Source organism: Muntiacus reevesi, chromosome 8 (genome assembly GCF_963930625.1).
Source record: "Muntiacus reevesi chromosome 8, mMunRee1.1, whole genome shotgun sequence".
NCBI lineage: Eukaryota > Metazoa > Chordata > Mammalia > Artiodactyla > Cervidae > Muntiacus > Muntiacus reevesi.
In genome coordinates, this window is record NC_089256.1 from 58,921,252 (window position 1) to 58,942,667 (window position 21,416).

The following is a 21,416-nucleotide window of genomic DNA, read 5'->3' on the forward strand; positions in this document are numbered from 1 at the left end:
GTCACATAGCTAGTAAGTACCAGAACTAGACTGAGTCTTCCTTTCTGAGTGTAAAATGGTTCTCCATTTTTTCAGGTTTTTCCTCTGTCCTTCAGTAAATTTTTATAGATTTCTCCATTAAGGTCTTGTATCTTTCTTATTGGATTTATTCCAGGGTACAGTCCACTTTTTAAAGAAATTTTGAAAGAGATTCTTTTCTATTATGCTATATTTTCTAATTGGCTATTACTTTTATAAAGGAAAGCAATTCCCTTTTTAATATTGACTTTATATGAAGTCACTTCGTGAAATTTCTTAATAGCTTATGTTATTTTATTCTCTTGGTTTTTCAAGATGTACTGTCATATCATTGAAAAACTGACCGTTTCACCTTTTCTAGTATGAATACCTCTTATTTCTTCTCATTTAATTGCATTGGCTAGGACCTCGAGTAGATTGTGAATCATTATATTATATACCTGAAACTTATATAGTAAGGTAAATCAACTATACCTCAATTAAAAAGTATACATTTATTATTTCCCAGCAGAGTATCTTATCTTTTTTATCTTTAGTTTATTTTCCAGTTTTGTTGAGATATAATTAACATACAGCACTGAATATGTTTAACATGTTCAGCATATTGGGTTAACTTACAAAACTATGAAATGATTACTGCAAAAAGATTAGTTAGCATCAATCATCTCATATAGATACAAAAAAACAAAAAGAAAAACAAACTTTTTTTCCTTCAATGAGAACTTTTAGTATCTACAATGTTAACAACTTCAAATATACCATACAGCAGAGTTAACTATAGTCATTTTGTAGTACATTACATCCCAAGTACTATTTTGTCATTTAAATGTAAAGTTTTCTGTGGGGTTTTGGTGGATAACTGTTTATGAAGTAAAGGATGTTCTGCTTACCTTATAATGTGCTTAAGAGAATGTTTGTTTTTTCTGTCAGTGTTAATTTTTTCTGACTATGTTGAGATGAAAATATTAAAAATAGTAATATGAATTGTTCTTTTATTCTGTTAATATAGTGAATTATACTGATAGGTTTTGCAGTGGTGATGCATCTTGCTTTCCTGGAATAACTCCACATATTATTCTTTTAATCCTGTTCTGGGATTTGCTGTTTTGTGGGGGCTTTGCTTAATTTAATAACCAGTGGTCATGTATGGTTGTGAGAGTTGGACTGTGAAGAAAGCTGAGCGCCGAAGAATTCATGCTTTTGAACTGTGGTGTTGGAGAAGACTCTTGAGAGTCCCTTGGACTGCAAGGAGATCCAACCAGTCCATCCTAAAGGAGATCAGTCCTGGGTGTTCACTGGAAGGACTGATGCTGAAGCTGAAACTCCAGTACTTTGGCCACCTCATGCAAAGAGTTGACTCATTGGAAAAGACCCTGATGCTGGGAGGGATTGGGGGCAGGAGGAGAAGGGGACGACAGAGGATGAGATGGCTGGATGGCATCACCAACTCGATGGACAATGAGTTTGAATAGACTCTGGGAGTTGATGATGGACAGGGAGGCCTGGCGTGCTGCGATTCATGGGGTCGCAAAGAGTCGGACACAACTGAGTGACTGAACTGAACTGAACTGCTTAATTTAGTAAAGAGATTGATCTATAATTTGTTTTTATTTGTGATCTCCTTGTTCAGCTTTTGCAACTGGGTTATGCTGACCTCATAAATTATAACTTAACATCTTTTTCTATGCTCCAGAACAACTTCTGTCAGAGGAGAATTATCTGTTCCTGGATGATTCTTAAAATTTGCCTGTAATACTGTTTGGCCCAGGAGGGCAGGGCAAGTCTAATTTTGAACATTGATTTAATTTCATATGTCATTACTGTCCTCATCAGACTTTTCTGTTTCTTTTTCTTCTTCTTTGGCTGCAGTGGGTCTTAGCTGCAGCATGTGGAATCTTTAGCTGTAGCATCTGGGATATTTTTTAGTTGCATGTAGGATCTGGCATGTGAGATCTAGCTCCCTGATTAGGGATGGAACCCATGTCCCCGGCATTGGGAGCATGGAGTCTTAGCCACTGGACCACCAGGGAAGTTCCAGGCTTTTCTACTTCTTGATTCCCTTTTGAGAATTTGTACTTTCTCAGAATCTTCCCATTTCATCTAGGCTTTCAAATGTGGTGCTGTAGAGTTGAATATTTTATTCTCTTATAATTTAATAAAATCTCTTTTATTTATAGTGGTGTCCCCTTTTCATTCCTAATATTGGTGGGTTCCTCCTACCTCTCCCCATTCTTCCTCCCTTTCTCCTAGGCCTCCTCCTCCTCCCCACTCCCCCAAAGAATTATCTGTTTTATTGATTTTGTTTCATCAACAGCAAAAAGAGCTTTTGATTGCATTTACTAACTGTCCAGTTGTTTGCTTTGTTGTGGGCTCTAGTCTTCATACCAATGCTGTCCTCGTTAGCTTAATTTAGCTTTCTTTTGTTCCTTCTCCAGCTTCTTGAGTTGGAGACTTGATTGACTTATTTAGTTTTCATCTTCTTTGTTTTCTAAGAAATTTATTTAAGGCTTAAAGTGTCCTATAACCAAATTGCACGTTTACTAGATTGATATGTGAAAGTGAAAGTCGCTCAGTTGTGTCCGACTCTTTGTGACCCTAGGGACTATATCGTCCATGGAATTCTCCAGGCCAGAAGGCTGGAATGGGTAGCCATTCCCTTCTCCGGGGGATCTTCCCAACCCAGAGATCAAACCCAGGTCTCCTGCATTGCAGGCAGATTCTTTACTAATTGAGCCACAAGGGAAGCCCAAGATTGATATATAACTCTTCCATATTTTCATTTTCTTTTTTAAAAAGAAGCTACAAGAAGTAACAAGAAGTTACTTAAGAATACATGGGTTTTTTTACTTGCCATATTGCTGCAGATCTTTTGGAGGCTCAATCAGCAAAGAATCCACCTGCAATGCAGGAGACCCAGGTTCCATCCCTGGGTTGGGAAGATCCCCTGGAGAAGGAAATGGCAGCCCGCTCCAGTATTCTTGCCTGGAAAATCCCACAGACAGAGGAGCCTGGTCGGCTACAGTCCTTGGGGTTGCAAGAATTGAACAACTGACAGTGACTGAACCCTCAGTGCCACATTGTCGCAGATTGACTTCCCAGGAAAACAGATTCTGAGATGAGATTGCAGTGCAGTAGTCTTTTTAACTTTAAAAGGAATGCTTTGAGGATCACATCTTGTGGAAGGGATGGGACAGGGCAGGAGTTGGCAAAGGGTTTGGACTAGGATGGACCTGCTGAGTTATGCCCCGTTGGGGTAAGGGGACCAGGCCTTTATGTCCTCTCCCATGTGTATCATTCAGTAATTGGAAGTGGATTGCCCAGGAAAGGGGCATGACTTTGGTCAAGGCAGATCTTTCCAGCTAAGGCAGTTCCTAAAAAGGGCTGAGAGCTGAGAATCATCTGCCAGCAGCACTCCCAAGCAGCAGGGGGAATCAGTCCTTTTCAAAAGGGAATCTGGTTGGCACAGTTCAGCACCTACTACAGCTATTTATAGTTTAATATTTTAACTAACTTTTGACTGTTGACATTTAATCTGTATAAGACATTTCCCCACAGATCCATATATATAGTGTATATATATATATATAATATATATATATATATACACACACACACACACACACTGAGTTTCAGTGACTTTCAGAGTATTTAATTAGATGCACATGCCAAATTGTAGTTAGCAGTCCCATATTGTGAGACATTTAAATTGCTTGGGATTGTTTTCTATTATAAACAATGCTGCCAAAGATATCCTTGGAGTTGAAATCTTGTAGAAGTACTAACAGTAGTCGCAGAGGTAGTGCTGTTATTTTTGTCCGTACTTTCTTTTTATATATATATATATATATATATATATATATATATATATATATATATATATATATATATATATCCTTCTAACCTTTTTATGCTGTATTCACTATTCTACAACTTAAATTCTCTCTTAGTAATAAACCCTGATAAGTTGTCCGTAATGGTTCATGAGGAATACCTCATTTTTTGGTTTTACTTTGTTTTTTCTTTAAATTTGAGATATAATTGACATACAGCAATGTATAAGTTTAGGGTGGATAGCATGGTGATTTGACTTACATACATTATGAAATGACTGTCATAGTAAATTTCATGAGCATCCACCATCATATAGATAGAAAATAAAAGAGAGAGAAAATTTTTTTTCTTGTGATGAGAATTCCTAGGTTTTACTCTCAACAACTTTCATGTATAACATACAACAGCATTACTTATATTTATGTTGTACATTCAGTTCAGTCCAGTCGCCCAGTCGTGTCTGACTCTCTGCAACCCCATGAATCACAGCACACCCGGCCTCCCTGTCCATCACCAACTCCCGGAGTTTACCCAAACTCATGTCCATCGAGTCAGTGATGCCATCCAGCCATCTCATCCTCTGTCGTCCCCTTCTCCTCCTGCCCCCAATCCCTCCCAGCATCAGGGTCTTTTCCAATGAGTCAACTCTTCGCATGAGGTGGCCAAAATACTGGAGTTTCAGCTTCAGCATCAGTCCTTCCAGTGAACACCCAGGACTGATCTCCTTTAGGATGGACTGGTTGGATCTCCTTGTAGTCCAAGGGACTCTCAAGGGTCTTCTCCAACACCACAGTTTAAAAACATCAATTCTTCGGCGCTCAGCTTTCTTCACAATCCAACTCTCACATCCATACATGACCACTGGAAAAACCATAGCCTTGACTAGACGGACCTTTGTTGGGAAAGTAATATCTCTGCTTTTTAATATGCTATCTAGGTTGGTCATAGCTTTCCTTCCAAGGAGTAAACATCTTTTAATTTCATGGCTGCAGTCACCATCTGCAGTGATTTTGGAGCCCCCCAAAGTAAAGTCAGCCACTGTTTCCACTGTTTCCCCGTCTATTTGCCATGAAGTGATGCCATGATCTTAGTTTTCTGAATGTTGAGCTTTAAGCCAACTTTTTCACTCTCCTCTTATATCCCTAGTATTCATTTATTTTCTTACTGGAAGTTTCTGCCTTTTGACCACCCTCATCTAATCCCCCCTCTCCCCACCCACAACTCTGGTAGCCACAAATCTGATCTCTTTTTCTATGACTTTGTTTGCTTTTGAAGTATAACAGACCAACAACACTGTGTTGTTAATTCCTGTTACACAGCTTGGAATTTCTGTATATTTCAAAGTGATCACCACATCGATTTACTGCCTTCACTGTATATTTGCCTTTCCTGATGAGTTTTTCCTTTCACAATCTTCATGTTTCTAGTTGTGGCCTTTTCCTTTTTCAATTAAAGAAGTCTAACATTTCTTGTAAAGTTGATTTACTGGTGCTGAGCTTTTTTAGCTTTTGCTTGTCCGTAAAGCTTTAGATCTCTCCATCAATTGTGAATGAAAGCCTTGCTGGGTAGAGTATTCCTGGTTGTAGGTTTTTCCCTTTCACCACTTTGAATATATCACGCCACTCCTTTCTGTCTGCAGTTTCTGCTAAAAAGTCAACTGATAGCCTTAGGGAAGTTCTTTTGTATATAACTTACTGCCTTTCCCTTGTTGTTTTTAATATTATCTCTTTATCTTTAATTTTTGCCATTTTAGTTGCAATGTGTCTTGGTGTTGTCCTCTTTGGGTTGATGTGTTTGGGATTCTGTGCTGCCTGGACTTGGATATCTGTTTGCCTTTCAAGGTTAGGGAAGTTTTCAGCTATTATCTCTGTAATTATGTTTTCTGCCACTTTCTTTCTCTCTTCTTCTGTGACCCTAATAATGTGAATATTATATGTTTGATGTTGTCCCAAAAGTCTCTTAAACTGCACTCATTTCTTTTTATTCCTATCTCCCTGCAGCTTCAGTGATTTCCACTACTCTGTCTTCCAGCTCACTGATCTTGTTCCTGTCTCTTATCTAATCTACTGTTGATTTCAGTTATTGTGTTCTTCACCTCGGATTTGTCTTTATATTTTCCAACTTTTGTTAAAAACCTCCTACTCTGTTCATTCTTCTCCCAAGTTCTTTGAACATCTTTACAGTCATTGCCTTGAACTCTCTACTGGGTAGACTGACTTTCTCTGCTTCATTTAGTTTGTCTTCTAGGGTTTTAACTTGTTCGTTTGTTTCGAACATAATCCTCTATTGCCTCACTTTGCCTAATTTGTTATTTTTATTTCCAGGTATCTGGTAGGTTGGTTATGCTTCGTGATCTTGGAGAAGTGGCTTTTTGTAGGAGACGTCTTGTATGTCTCACTCCCTTCTCGTCACTAGAGCTGTATGCTCTAGGTGTGCTCCCCGTTTAGACTGTGTGGGTCTTTCTGTTGTGGTGGGCTGACTGCATGGCTAACCCCCTTCCAGTTGCTTACCAGGCCTTGCCTTGTGAAGGGGATGCTATTCACTGCTGAGAGGGGCCTGGTTAGGAGGCTGCTGGCTCTGGGGCCCTGGGGTTCCCAGGAACTGTGTTCTGGAGTAGGTGGTTGTGGACCAGGGGTCCCAGATCCAGTGTTGGCCTATTGGTGGGCATGGCCAGTTCTTGACATGGCTGACTAAGGTGTCTCAAACAGGTGTCAATATGCTGGTAGTTTGGGCCAGTTCCCCAGGGTGACTGGCCGAGGCGCCCGCGGTGTCCCAGAGCTCGTGCTTGCTTACTCCACCTGCTGTTAGGCAGGGCTGGGGCCCAATAGGCCCAGTGCTGGCCTGCTGGGTGGGCTGTGTGCTGATCCTCAGACTGGTGCCTGCCCACTGGTGGGTAAGGCCAGGTCCTGGGGCTAGTGCCAGACACGGGCGTTCAGAGACAGGTCTTGGGCCCTCTAGTGGACGGAAGCAGTCCTGGGACAGCAGTGCACTCAGGTGGTCTTAAGGCAGCAGCCCTGCTTGTGACTGGGGCTGTATCTCTCCCCAGCTGTTTGCATCCTATTACTAGTGCTGAAAGGCTGGTGGGCAGGACTGGGTCCTGGCACTAATAAGATAAAGGGGGGATTCCAAAATGACCCTTGCCAGCACCAGTGTCCATGGGTAGAACAAGCCCCCCACAATGGCTCCTGCCAGCGTCTGTGTCCTCAGGGTGGGTGTCAGTTGCCTCCTGCCTCTCCAGGAGGCTCTCCAAGACCAGTCAGTGGGTCTTACCCAGGTTTCTTTCAAATTTCTGCTTCTGCCCTGGATTCCAGAGCATGTGAGATTTTGTGTGCACTCTTTAAGAGTGGAGTCTCTATTTCCCACAGTCCTCTGGATCTCCCGAACGTAAGGCCCATTAGCTTTCAAAGCCAAATGTCCTGGGGGCTCATCTTCCAAGTGCAGGACCCCTTCCCTGAGCCTCCCTGATGTGGGGCTCAGGTCACTCACTCCTTGGGGAGAACCTCTGCAACTCTGACTTTCTTCTTGTTTGTGGGTCACACACCCAGGGGTATGAATCTTGACTATATCACATCTCTGTTCCTTTTGCTCTCATGTTGTGGCTCCCTCTTTATTTAGTTGTAGAAGATATTTTCTGCTAGTCTTTTGGCTTTTCTTATCAATAGTTGCTCTGTAAATAATTGTAATTTTGGGGTGTCCATGGGAGGAGATGTGCTCAGGGTCTTTCTACTCCATCATCTTGGCCACTACCTCTAAAATCCACAGTTACTTTAAGATACATGTATGGAAGTAAAATTACACAGGAATGTACATTTTAAGGCTGTTGATATATAGTGCTGTTTTGGCTAATATGCTTCAGTATGAGCAGTGTTGGAGAGTTTCTGTCTCCTAGCTTTCTTACCAACAAGGATGTCCCTTATTTTAAAATTGTTAACAATTTGATACAGTAGCAATAATGTCTTATTATTGTCTCTATCCAATGAAGTATGCTTTAAATGAGTATAAAAACAAATGACATTTCCCATCCTAAAATATTGGCACCAGATACCATGTGGCAAGAGCAAAGAGTTGATGTCTAACATTTCCAGAAAGAAAATGTAGTTACTTTTAGTTGTTTTTGTTCAGTCACTGAGTCCTATCTTTGCAACCCTGTGGACTGCAGCACACAAGGCTTCCCTGTCCTTCACCATCTTCTGGAGCTTGCTCGAACTCATGTCCATTGAGTTGGTGATGCCACCCAACCATCGAATCCTCTATCATTCCCTTGTCTTCCTGCCTTCGATCATTCCTAGCATCAGGGTTTTTTCCAATGAGTCATTTCTTCACATCAGGTGGCCAAAGTATTGGAGCTTCAGCATCAGTCCTTCCAATGAGTATTTGGGGTTGATTTCCTTTAGGATTGACTGGTTTGATCTCCTTGTCCAAGGGATTCTCAAGAGTCTTCTCCAACACCACAGTTCAAAACCATCAATTCTTCAGCACTCAACCTGCTTTATGGTCCAACTCTCACATCCATACATGACTACTAGAAAAGCCATAGCTTTTGACTTTTAGAGTGAACCTTAAATATTACTTATTCCACTGTCTGCAATTATCAGATGAGGAATTTGAGATCTAGAGAGTAGAATTGACTTGCTCAAGGTCACCTATCCCTTAATATCAGAACCAGGGTTCCACCCAAGGGTTCCAAGTCACACCATCTCACCTTCTCTGATCTGCCTGGGAAATGAATGTACCTTTTTTCTCAGTTTCCAAAACTCCATCAAACTGTGGTGTTTCTGAATCTGGAAATGATGAGCCACCTGTGAAATGTTCTAGATCTTGTATTTTTACTCAAATCAGAATATTTTAAAATTGTTATAAATATTTTTGTATTTTCTTGATGACCAATCTAATGCCAAGTATTCCCATGTGATTTCAGTGCCCTTGTTATTTCATGTGGCATAAGATGGTGATGAACCATCCGCAGCATCAGATTATCTGGATTTTAATCCTGTATTTATGAATTCATAGCAACATAAATTAGGACAAATTACTTTAACCCTCTGTTCTTTAGTTTCCTTATCTTTAAAATAGGTATATTTGTATCTACCTCTTAGGGTTATTCAGAGTAGTCAACCAGATAATTCACATAAATTGCTTAGGACTGTCTGGAATGTTGTAAAGGTTAACTGTTATTAATAAGTTGTTTTTCAAATTGGGGCCTGAACACCTCTGAGGTGGGAGGAGGCCATCTAGGGACATGTTGTCAGGGGTCAGTATAAGGTAGCCATGCCTAGGCGCTGTTGTCCATGGTGCTGAATCATTGTTGTGTAATTGCCCGAAGGATATTACTGCTTTAAGGATGGAGGAAGAGGCACAGGACTGTCCAGAGTCTTCTATAAACTGAATCCTGGGTTCCTGAAATGAGCCAGAAAATTGATCCTCAGGCAGTCTACAATCTAAAGATAGTATTAATAATTTTCCTAGATCTGAATTCCAGCACCGGTGCTGGAGAAAGTATGGGCTTTGCCTGAGGCATACATGGGTTTGAATAATAATGGCTCAAGCTGCCTGCAAGGAGTCTGACCCTAAATACAGTGGCATAGTAATACATACCTCGAGAGATTATATTAATGTGAAGAAGACAGTATATTCTCAATAAGTAGCAGCTATTGTTTAGATTGTTCTGGGAAGCAGGAGGTGGGAAGAAGGAAAAGGAGAGGACAGTTAGAAAATGGAGATGCTCAGGTAGCAGAGGAGGGACAGGAGGGTTCGTGAATCTGAGACTATCTGTGAGCCGGCTTACCACAAGTTCCTCCTGGCCCACAGGAACTTTCCAAGCTGAATGTGGTTTCATATGCTTCCAAACTTGAGTGTTGTCTCTTTGGTGTGGTCTTGTTTTGGTTATTGTTAGCACACACAAGCACACAGCAAGCCACACGACCACAGCCTCCAGGATACCCGGTGTTTTTACAGCGCTGTCTTTCTAGTCCTGCCAGAGACTCATACTCCTGCTGGAGATGTCTCTTCTGTGACTACCCCATTCCTGACACATGGATGCTCTGTGGTACGAACAGACTTTGTCATTTTCTCGCCCTCTCATGCTCTTCTGCTTGTAGAGTTCTGCGCTTCACTTGATGGTAGGAGACTCCTATTATCTGTTCTGTACCCTCTCTGGATTATATATTTGGCACAAAATGTCATAGTAGGAGTATGAAGAATAGATCCAGCTTGTAAAGAAAGGGAATTCCATGGGGAATATATCATAACATGAGAATTTTAGGAGCTCAGCACGATGACAGCCATCTGGCAGTCAGGGGACTCTGGCATAACTCTGTTATGTTTTTCTGCCTTGAGAAAGTAGAACTGACTGAGAGGTTCAGAGTCTGTCTGCTTTTGGGCCCCCGGAAGGAGAAGGAATAGCTCCACATCGTCCAAGCTTCTCTTCTTCATCCTATCCCTTACATTAGTGTAAAGCAGTGCTTAAAAACACTGCCTTGTATCAGAATCCCTGCTGCTGCTGCTAAGTCACTTCAGTCGTGTCCGACTCTGTGCGACCCCATAGACGGCAGCCTACCAGGCTCCTCCATCCCTGGGATTCTCCAGTCAAGAACACTGGAGTGGGTTGCCATTTCCTTCTCCAATGCATGAAAGTGAAAAGTGAAAGTGAAGTTGCTCAGTCATATCGGACTCCTAGCGACCCCATGGACTGCAGCCTACCAGGCTCCTCCATCCGTGGGATTTTCCAGGCAAGAGTACTGGAGTGGGGTGCCATTGCCTTCTCCAATCAGAATCCCTAGGGCTCTACAAAACACAAATTGTTGGATCACCCTGAATTTCTATAGATCTGCAATGGGGTCTGTGAATTTACCAGTTGATTCTGGTACTGTTGGTATGAGGGCCACATTTTAAGAACCACTAATAGGAAATTTTACTTGCTATGACTCTCATAAAACATTATCCGAATAATTCTCAGAACAGCCCTGGAAAGATGTACTACTGCTACTGTTTTTGCCATGTAGAAATGAAGAACACTGGTTTAATGTCACATAGTTGTAAGTGGTAGACCCAAGATTTGAATTCTGTTCTAATTCCGTTCCCAGACTTGTGCCTGGTGCTTTGGGAAGAAGGCTCCCTGACATGAGATGTAAGTCATTTTCCCCAGGTGGTAGCTTTGTGAAGGAGGCCTCCTCTTGTGCTCTTATCTCTACATCATCCCCTCAGCTCTGGAGTCCAGAATTGGACCTTTGTCTTGCTGTTTACAGCCCCATTTGTTTAGTATTTTCATGGTAGCGCACACCTACTGGCAGAGCCAAGTGAATGCTCTCCCACATTTTTGAGAAAAGTTAAAGGTGGCCCCAGAGCAAGAACAATTATTTTTGAAGTCTCATGTTTTACCTCAAACTTCCTGCATATTTTGCACTCGATCACATTCTCTGTTCAAGTTTTATATAGATTTTTTCCCCCTCAAATAGTATTAGCTTTCCAGGTGCGTGTCTTGGTTTTTCCTCTGACTTCTAATTTACCTTTCAGTTTGAGGCTGAGGGTTTAGGCTCTCCTTGGTGGGTTTTTTGATGGTATCAGCACTTAGCACAGAGCCTAACACTTAGGTACTCAGTAGGTATTCATCCAGAGGTGTTATGGTGAAAGAAAGATCATGAGCTTTGGAACTAAACAGACTTGATTTTGAATACCAGTTCTGTCACTTACTGGTGGATGAACTTAGGAAAATCATTCTGGGGCTGTTTCTTACAGTTATAAAATATCTTCCTCTTAGGGTTTGGTGAGTATTACAGATGCAGTGTGGAAAGCACCAGATGTGTGACAGTCTATAAGGGAAGGTTGCTGCCATGGCTTATATTTTAATGACCGTTTAGAATGGGAGAACAAATGAATGAATGAGCCCACTTGAACTGTGAACGCCATGGGATGTAAACACTCCCCAGTCTGATAGCACAGGCAGCCCCTCAAGTAGCTGGTCTCAGCTTCTCCCAGGAGACTGCATGCCTCTCCTGGGTACCAGCCCCCTGCACCTAGACATCTCTTTTCAGCCTGACATTTTCACACCTTCCCCAGAGCAGGGCTTCTTATATTCACTTTGAGGCCACTAAGAGATGCAAAGTCCTCAAATGCAAGTCCTCCCTGAATTCTTTTGGATAGCATGCAAATTTGAGACTTTTATTTTGTGTATGTGTAAGAACTATATGCTGGTAATTTACTAAGTGAGTTATTAGGGATTACTCATACTTGTTATTCATGAACTCAAATTAGATCATTACCAAGATCCCCAGGGGCTCTAATTCAGTTATCTTTGAAGTCAGGCTGCCTCTAAATGCTCAGCAATGACTGCCTCCTCACTCAGCCAGATGGTTGGATTCCTGTGACATGGAGTAAAGTCATGCTGTTACCATTGCAATGTCAGACTTGCTTTGAGTCAGTTTTGGTGTTCAGCTACCGCTCTTCTTTCTTTTTAATTAGAAATGGTAGTTCGTTTAACTTCATCATTATCACATTAGTTTGTGGAGGACATTTGGTTAACCTGACAGCAGGCAGTGATACATATTTGCATCAAACATATTTTAGGCCTGTAATTTTCCAATTACTAGATTTTAAGACATGAACAAGCTTCAGTTCAAGCATGAATCATGATATTCTCTTGCTAAACAGATACATATGTAATCCAAATCCAAACGTGCCTCTTTAAGTTGTTTGGATTATTTATGATTGCATAGCTAACTACCCTAAAACGGAGTGGCCCAACTGTTATTTTATTATTCTGCATGATCCCATGCGTCAAGAACTGAGACAGGGCTCAGCAGGGACAGCTCATGACCACTCTACATCATGTCTGCTAAAGCTGTGAAGTGTGAAGTGGCTTCAGGTGCTTCCTCGAAGCTAGGGTGGCTTACGTGACTGCACAGTGACTGGATGGTTTGGCTGGGATCTTACCACACGGGTTTCACTTGTCATCAGCTGGGTTTCTGGGTTCTCCTCCCTCTGTCCACACGGTTTCTCTGGGATCTCTCCAGTGCTTCCAAGAACACAGAAGTGGAAGCTGCCAGGCCTTGAAGCTTAGGCCTAACACTGGCACAACATCACTTCTACTGCACGTTAAAGCAAGTCACATGTGCAGCCCGGATTCAAGGGGTAGAGAATAAAAATAGTATGAATGTCAGGAGGTGTGAGCCGTCAGTGCAATAGACTAGCACACAGGTGACACTGATGAATTCAAGCAAGTTAAACAAGCCCTAACATCCTATATATTAAGCATATTAAGTGACTGTTGTAAGTTTATAGATTATAGTTTATAGTTAAAAATTTATGGGTCATTTGTTGTGGTTGTTCAATCACTAAGTCATATAACTGTGTGGACTCTAGACTGCCAGACTCCTCTGTCCTCCACTATCCCCTGGAGTTTGCTCAAATTCATATCCATTGAGTTGGTGATGCTGTCTAACCATCTCATCCTCCACTGCCTCCTTCTCCTTTTGCCTTCAATCTTTCCCAGCATCAGGGTATTTTTATGTGGGTCATTATTTTAATATTAAAATATATACAATGATTCATGTTTCTTTTAATTATAAGTGACTCAGAACTAATATTATCAGTTTTACATCAACTAGTGTCTTTGATTCCTCTCCAGTTCTTGGTTAGCACGTAGCTCTTTTTAATTTATTTATTTTTAATTGGAGGATAATTGCTTTACAATATTGTGTTGGTCTCTGCCATACATCAACATGAATCAGCCATAGCTATACATATGTCTCCTCCCTCGTGAACCCCCCTCCCACCTCCCACCTCCTGCTACCCCTCTAGGTTGTCACAGAGCACCTGATTGCTCCAGGCAGATGGTCTCAGTCCAAAAAAAAAAAAAAAAGTTGAAAAACACTTTCCTAGTGATCAAGAAGTGAACCCTTAGGAATCTTCTAATAACTAGAGGTATACAGTGGGCAGGGCACCGTTTCAACCCTGAAGGGGCCTAGAGTCTTGCAGAGAAGAGTAAGTAAAGACACTGCAGTGTGGTGAGTGCCACCATGGAAAAGCCCAAGGAGTTATTGGAGACCAGAGATGGTATGTCCAGCCCATTTCAAGCAATTAAAGGCAGTTTCTTAGAGAAGGTAATACTTGAACCGAACTCCAAAGGCTGTGTAGGAGTTTCAGAGTTGAAGAAGGATCAGCAAGAGCCAAAGCCCAGAGATGGTACAGTTATCAAGATCAGACTAGTGATTTTTTGGAAAGATCTGAACCCTTCTGGGAAAAGAGAGGGGTTCATATCTTTCCAAAAAATCACTAGTTTTTAGTAAGTCTTCCCTTTAAAAAATATACTCATTACAGTTTGTTATAAGTCATCAGACACATATAAATAATCTTCCCCAATCTGATGCTGTATTCATGAATTAATGTTATTATGAGAGCAAAGAAGAGATGAAGAGGTGTTTGTTCCTAGATAATTGTCTGTGGCTGATTCATTCGAATGAATAGAGAGACCTGGGGTGCAATTCAATACCCATTGAATTTGCTGTCTTCCTTCTGACTTGTGATTTCCATGCTGACATCTGTACAGAACAAATAGGGTTTGATCCACTATGCAAAATTGCAGAGCTAGAAAATGTGTTTGAAACCATTATTCCCACCCCCTCATTTTTAGACAAGCAACCGAGGCCAGGGGAGCTCAAGCAAGTGCTCAGAGTGGCTTAGTTGTAGGAACATAAAACACTCTTCTTCCACCCAAGCCTGACAATATCTAATCTGAGTGCTATTTAGAAGATCCTATAACATTTTATTTTCTGCCAGCAAAGATGTTGAGGGTGGTAATAAGAAGATTGTTCACACTGTAAAGAGCCCCCGAGAGGGGAGTGATAGGGCAGGCTGCTGGTAGGGAAATGCCAAGAGATGTCAGCTGGAGCAAGCCCTCTTGTGTTGTAGCTGTCATCTCTTGTCAAAAGGCAGACAAACAGAGGGAACTGTCATGTGGGAGCATAGTCAGCAGTGACTATCTGGAGAGTCAGGCAGTGTTTGCTGATGGAAATAAAGAATGGTGTAGCTTTACTAAAAATAGAGCTACCACATAATTCAGCAGTCCCAGTCCTGGGCTTATATATGGAGAAAACCATAGTTTGAAAAGATACGTGCACCCCAGTGTTCATTGCAACCCTGTTTACAGTAGCCAAGACATGGAAGCAACCTAGATGTCCATCAACAAATGAATGAATAAAGATGTGATATATATATACAATGGAATATTACTCAGCAATAAAAAAGGATGAAATAATGCCATTAGTAGCAACATGGATGGACCTAGAGATTATCATACTAAGTGAAATAAGTAAGACAAAGACAAATATTACATGATATCACTTATATGTTGAATCTAAAAAAAAATGGTACAAATGAACTTATTTACAAAATAGAAACAGACTCAGACTTCAAAAACAAGCTTATTGTTACCAAAGGGGGAGATGTGGAGGGGGAGGGATAAATTAGGAGTTTGGGATTAACAAATATATACTGCTATATATAAAATAAATAATCAACAAGGACCTAATGTATAGCACAGAGAACTCTACTCAATATTCTGTAATAACCTATATGAGAAGAGAATCTGAAAAAGAATGGATATGTGTATATGTATAAAAGAATCACTTTGCTGTATAGCTGAAACTAACACAACATTGTAAATCAACTATAATATAAAATAACATTTTAAAAAAATGTTCCAGTTTCTTCCACTAGGAAGCCAAGCACTGCGCTGCAGTGGAACAGCAGTTATAATAACAGAAGTATTTGTTGAGTTGTTGCAACATGTGCCTCTTTACCTTGTTACGCCTTCTAAACTTCCTCAGAAATCTTTCCATCTGCCCTGTGCCTGCTACAGACACATTAGCTGGCCTCATACTTCCCTGTCCATATCTATATCACTCCTCTTACCAGCCCCTGTGTTCATTATCTGTTCAGATATCTGTCTGCCATCAACTACTACAATAGGAAAATATAAGTGATTTCTGTGTTCTATAGGAATACAGCTAGGAGAATAGCTTGATTTGCTAAAAAAAAAAAAATGTTTTTGAAAAGCTATAGAAAGAAATGACCTTTGTATCTAGAGAGCCAGAGTACTGGTTTGTTATGAGGAGGAAGGAGTGAAGGGAACTCCAGGTAGATTAAAGGCATGGTGTGTTTGTCAGTCCATTGACTAATGTTCATGAGGCCCTGCCATGTGCCAGGTACTCTGCCAGGTGCTAGGGGGACATGGTAGGTTGGTTTGGCTGTAACAGGGAGTATGTGGGGCAGGAGGTCATTGGAGTAAGGACGCGGAGATGAGCTGCACCACAGATAAAGGATCTTCTGGGACGGGCTGAAGAACCTGCCTTTTATCCTGGAAGCCAAAGGAGGCCTCTAAACGGTTTAAGGAGGTAAATGCTAGGGTCAAATTTGGTTTTAAATGCAGAGGTTATCCAGCACAGATATGAAGTGATTCACAGGATATACTGTTAAGTGAAACCAACAGTGTACCAAAACCAGCCCACAGTGTGCTGCCTTTTGCATGATAGAGAAGGGGAAATAAGAAAATATCCATGTATCTGCTCACTGATGTGAAAATAAACAGGAAGAATAAACTAGAAAACATAAGGATTGGGTGGGAGAAAAGATGGAAAGGAGGCGGGTGGGAACAGAGTAAAGGAAACGGGAAAGCTTTTATATAGTTCTGACTTTTGAAACCATACTAAAAAAGAATCTGTGGGAATGGAGAAAAATCTCTACAGTGAAATACAAACAGGAATGAATGGGAGTGGGAAAGAACTAACCTGAGTAACTTTTGAAAATAGTACTTTGAGGGTATGCTGTTGGCTAAAGACAAAGGAGCTGTAAATAAATCTAGAACTCTGTTTTTCACAGAGATGTGGCTAGCACTCCTGAAATTACTTTCTGTATAATTTAGAATTGAGAAAAGTACATTGTCGATAATGGAAACAGTTTGTTGGAGAAAGGAGTTTAACAGTATGGAATGAGAGGAGGCTACAATTGACTTTGTGTAGTGTATGAGTGTGCATTTGGGGTTTTTAACATGCATAGATGGATGGAAGGATGGTTGGAAAGATAAATAGCCAGAAATGAGCTACGTGTGTGTACGTGCATCTATTTCCTAGCTCTGTAACCAATAGGGCCTAGAAGAAGTGAGACCTCAGTAGCAAAGAGCATACCTAGTACCCAAACCTCGATTTCAAAATCCATTCTCCACTAAAAGGAATCAGGACTCTTTAGAAAAATGACTGATTTTAGGACCAGTACTGAGGAAGTACAAGATGAGCCTGAAATATTTTGTAGTACCAGAAAATAAAGATGTGATCAAAGAATGATAGGATTATGTCTGAAGAATAAGGAATCACTTTGAATGAGCTTGCTCTGGCCAGATCTGGGACAATTTGGACTAAAAACAAATAATGATGGTAATGTATCATAACCCATTGAATAATGTAAGAATCTATGAATATAAGTAAATATACATTATGTGGAAATGTAATAAGCATATTATACTTATACATTTATCATGTATATTTGCATAAACATTTTATATATCTGTGGTATGTGTCATATTTATAGTATAAAGAAAGTATAGTATAAAAAACAAGGAAGAGAAAGCTCTCTCTTACAGTATAATCCCAGCTAATAAATATAGAAGCGAGGGTGGAATTAGAAATTCACTATCATGGTAATAATTAATCCAGGAAAGAACCATCAGTGGGTGCTAAAACCATCAGTGCATAAAAGTTTGATGAGCAGTTACAAAATTACTACAACCTGGAGCAGGATATCAAGTTCAGAAATCTATAGCACAACCCAAAGAACCCAGCTGCTGGCAGCTGCTGGCTTGTTGTATTGCTCAGTGTTGTATTTGCAATAGGATGATAACAATAATGATTTGTTTAGGTTCCAGTATGTGACAGGCATTATACCAGGTGCAGTTTGGCAGTTTGTTCTTCGCATATATTAACTCAATCCTAATACTAATTCAGTGAGTTTTTTTTATTAGTTATTCTCATTTTTAAGATGAAGACCCCAAGGTTCAGGAAATGGAAAATTTGTCTAAAGTCAAATAGTTGGTAAGAGGCAGAAACAGGACTCAAATCCCCTGCCTTTTGAGTTCAAGTTCCATGGTGTTCTATCATGCAGTGTGTCTCTGGGTCCTGTCAGAGCTCTGCATTTCTGAAAGTATGCAGAATGGCAAGATCAGAGAGGCATTTTTACACAAAACCATCGAGGGATTCCTTCTTTCTTCTCACCATATTTACTAAACGTCTTGCCTCATTTTCCTTATCTAAAAATAGGGAAGGCAAAGCTTAATTTCCATGGTTGTTATGAGGATGAAATTAGATGCTTTATATAGATATATAAAGCAATGAGCACAATGTAAAGTAAGCATCCAGCATCAGTGTTTATAGCAGTTGCAATGCTGAATTCCCTTGTATGATGGAAAATTTTTCTAAAGGCCTCACTTTTGGACTGAGTTGATAATCGGAGGCCAGATCGTAAAAAGCTTTATGTATCATGAAAAGAAGACTACATTTTATTCTACAGGCAATAGAAACCACTGAAGAATTTTATGACTTGGAAGATGTGATTTGGTTGGCAATTTAGAGTCAAACAAGGGGAAGAAAGCGGAAGCCAAGGCAGGCAGACTGTCAGGAGGCTGTAGTCAGAGACCAGGCAGATGAGGGTCTGAGTTAACAGACCAGCTGGCATGATGGAGGTGGGGGGGGAGTGTGCTGAAGTGGAAGACCCAGTGGACAGTCACGCTTTCAGACTGGTGCCTGGGTTTGTAGGAAAAAAAGAACAAGGAGCTCAGCCTCAAACCTCTGGCCTGGGTATTGTATTGGTTCTTCTTGGGCATGATCAGAATGCAGAGGAGGGGCAGGTTGGAGGCATGGAAAGGTGCTCATTCAGGGTAGTTTGGGACAAACAAGGAAGTCACAGTGAAGTGTGTTGAAGTGGTAGTCGCTCAGTCGTGCCCGACTCTGCAACCCCATGGACTGCAGCCCGCCAAGCTCCTCTGTCCATGGGATTTTCCAGGCAAGAATACTGCAGTGGGTTGCCATTTCCTTCTCCAGGGGATCTTTCCAACCCAGGGATCAAACTTGGGTCTCCTGCATTGCAGGCAGATTCTTTACCGACTGAGCTATGGGGGAAACCCAAAGTGCAAGCCCCGTCACAGTAGACAGTTGATGCAGATCTGGAGTGAAGGGAGCATGCAGGCCTGGAGGTGGCGCTAGTGGTAAAGAAGCTGCCTGCAATGAAGAAGACCCAGGTTTGATCCTTGGATCAGGAAGATCCCCTGGAGGAGGGCATGGCAACCCACTCCAGTGTTCTTGCCTAGAGAATCCCATGAACAGAGGAGCCTGATGGGCTACAGTCCATGGGGTCACAAAGAGTTGAACATGACTGAGGCAACGAGCAGCATGCCTGGGAGTTATTGAAATCATGGAGGTAGATAAAGTTCCCCAGGGAAGGGATATAGGGTGAGAATGGGGCAGTATTCAACACACAGTATTTAACAGTGGCAAAAGAAGTGGAAGGAGACTGAGGAGGAACACTTAGAAAGATGAAAGAGCTTCCAGGGGGTTGTTTTCTGCTGAGGATAAAGCCGCAGAGAGTGCAAATAATGCGAGGAAGGCCTGAACGTCCCTGTTGGATTTGGCAATTGGGTCAGTGGTTTTGACCTTAAAAAAAGAACACCCAGTTATTTTAACAGCAGATGGATTTATTCAAGCATAGCAGAGGAATTGCACTTTGGAGCAAGTGAGTTGTGGCAAAAGCCACAGACAAGTCCAACATATAAAAGAGAGGAGTGTTATTTTATCAAGAAAAAGGAGGAAGTTGAGAAGGGGGTGTTTTGAACAAAAGTCCATGAGAGAAAAGTGAGAGTTCATGGTGATAACCATTACTCATTGGTTGTTGAGTTGTGGAGGTAGTCAATTTCCTTTTTTTTCCCCAAAGAAACTATTTATTTTTCATTTATTTATTTATTTATTTATTTCGCTGCTCTGTGTCTTAGTTGCTGCATGTAGGATCTAGTTCCCTGACTAGGGATTGAACCAAGGCCCCCTGCATTCAGAGCACAGAGTCTTAGCTGCTGGACCACCAGGGAAGTCCTTGAGTAGTCAGGTTTTTGTAGGAAATGCAATGTATATTTTTTCCTGTTGGGCCTGTGCTTGATGGTTCTCTCCCATTAACACTTCTTCTGTTGGAGTCCACAATCACTGCAGATGGTGACTGCAGCTATGAAATTAAAAGACGCTTACTCCTTGGAAGAAAAGTTATGACCAACCTAGACAGCATATTAAAAAGCAGACACATTACATTGCCAACAAAGGTCTGTCTAGTCAAAGCTATCGTTTTTCCAGTAGTCATGTATGGATGTGAGAGTTGGACTATAAAGAAAACTGAGGGCCGAAGAATTGATGCTTTTAAACTGTGGTGTTGGAGAAGACCCTTGAGAGTCCCTTGGACTGCAAGGAGATCCAACCAGTCCATCCTAAAGGAAATCAGTCCTGAATATTCATTGGAAGGACTGATGCTGAAGCTGAAACTCCAGTACTTTGGCCCACCTGATGTGAAGAACTGACTTATTTGAAAAGACCCTGATGCTGGGAAAGATTGAAGGCAGGAGGAGAAGGGGATGACAGAGGATGAGATGGTTGGATGGCATCACTAACTCAATGGACATGAGTTTGAGTAGACTTGGGGACTTGGTGATAGACAGGGAAGCCTGGCATGCTGCAGTCCATGGGGTCGCAAAGAGTTGGACACGACTGAGCGACTGAACTGAACTGTTGGGGTCTATGATTGACAATTCCTCCTATAATTGACCTCTGTCATAATTGCATGAGAACTCCCCCTTCTGGCCTCACCACTCTATTTTAGTGAGGGTTCCCTTTATTAAGTTTCATGACTGGAAACTAGGCAAGACCAAGTGCCCAGAAACAGAATTCAGTTGGCCAGTGGATTAAGAAGAAAATTAAACTTTTTAAGGAGAGAAACTAGAGTTTGGATGCTCCCTGATATACAAGCATCTCACTCCCTTGCCATGTATTTCTTCCTACTGTTGGTGAGCTCCGACTAATGGGAGGTCTTACAGAGGCTGTCCTTACAGAACATCTATCTTCTGCCTGCACTTTCCCTCGGCTCTAGCTCAGCCATCCAGGTCCATACCAACCAAGTCTATGTGCCACCCCAGAGAACTGTCCATTCTGCCTCCTCACTCCGTCATCTCTTCCAGCCCCTTCATTCCTCAGATCCCCAGACTTGCAGACTTGCCTTCAACCCTGACTCAACAGTGGATTCTCTTTTATTAAAACTGGGTTTGATTTTTGGTAACATCAGTCTTTATTTCTTGTCCTATTAGGCTGGTGACTTTTCAACATTTTTAAACCTCAACTCCGAGTAAGAGATACATTTTGCATTGTGGTAGGTGTATACATTTATGTATAACTGAACGGAGATGCACTCTTATTTTCAATTCCATCATTCTATTCCATTCTGTGCTATTCTATATCATGTTTTTAGATGCTGGTCTTAGCCTGCCACGTTAATTT

General features: G+C 41.3%; 1 protein-coding gene across 3 annotated transcripts in view; it reads left to right on the forward strand.

The window, feature by feature from the left end:
• The window catches only part of DGKG (diacylglycerol kinase gamma), a 210,196-nt gene that overhangs the window by 22,577 nt on the left and 166,203 nt on the right, over positions 1-21,416 (forward strand). The window lies entirely within an intron of this gene.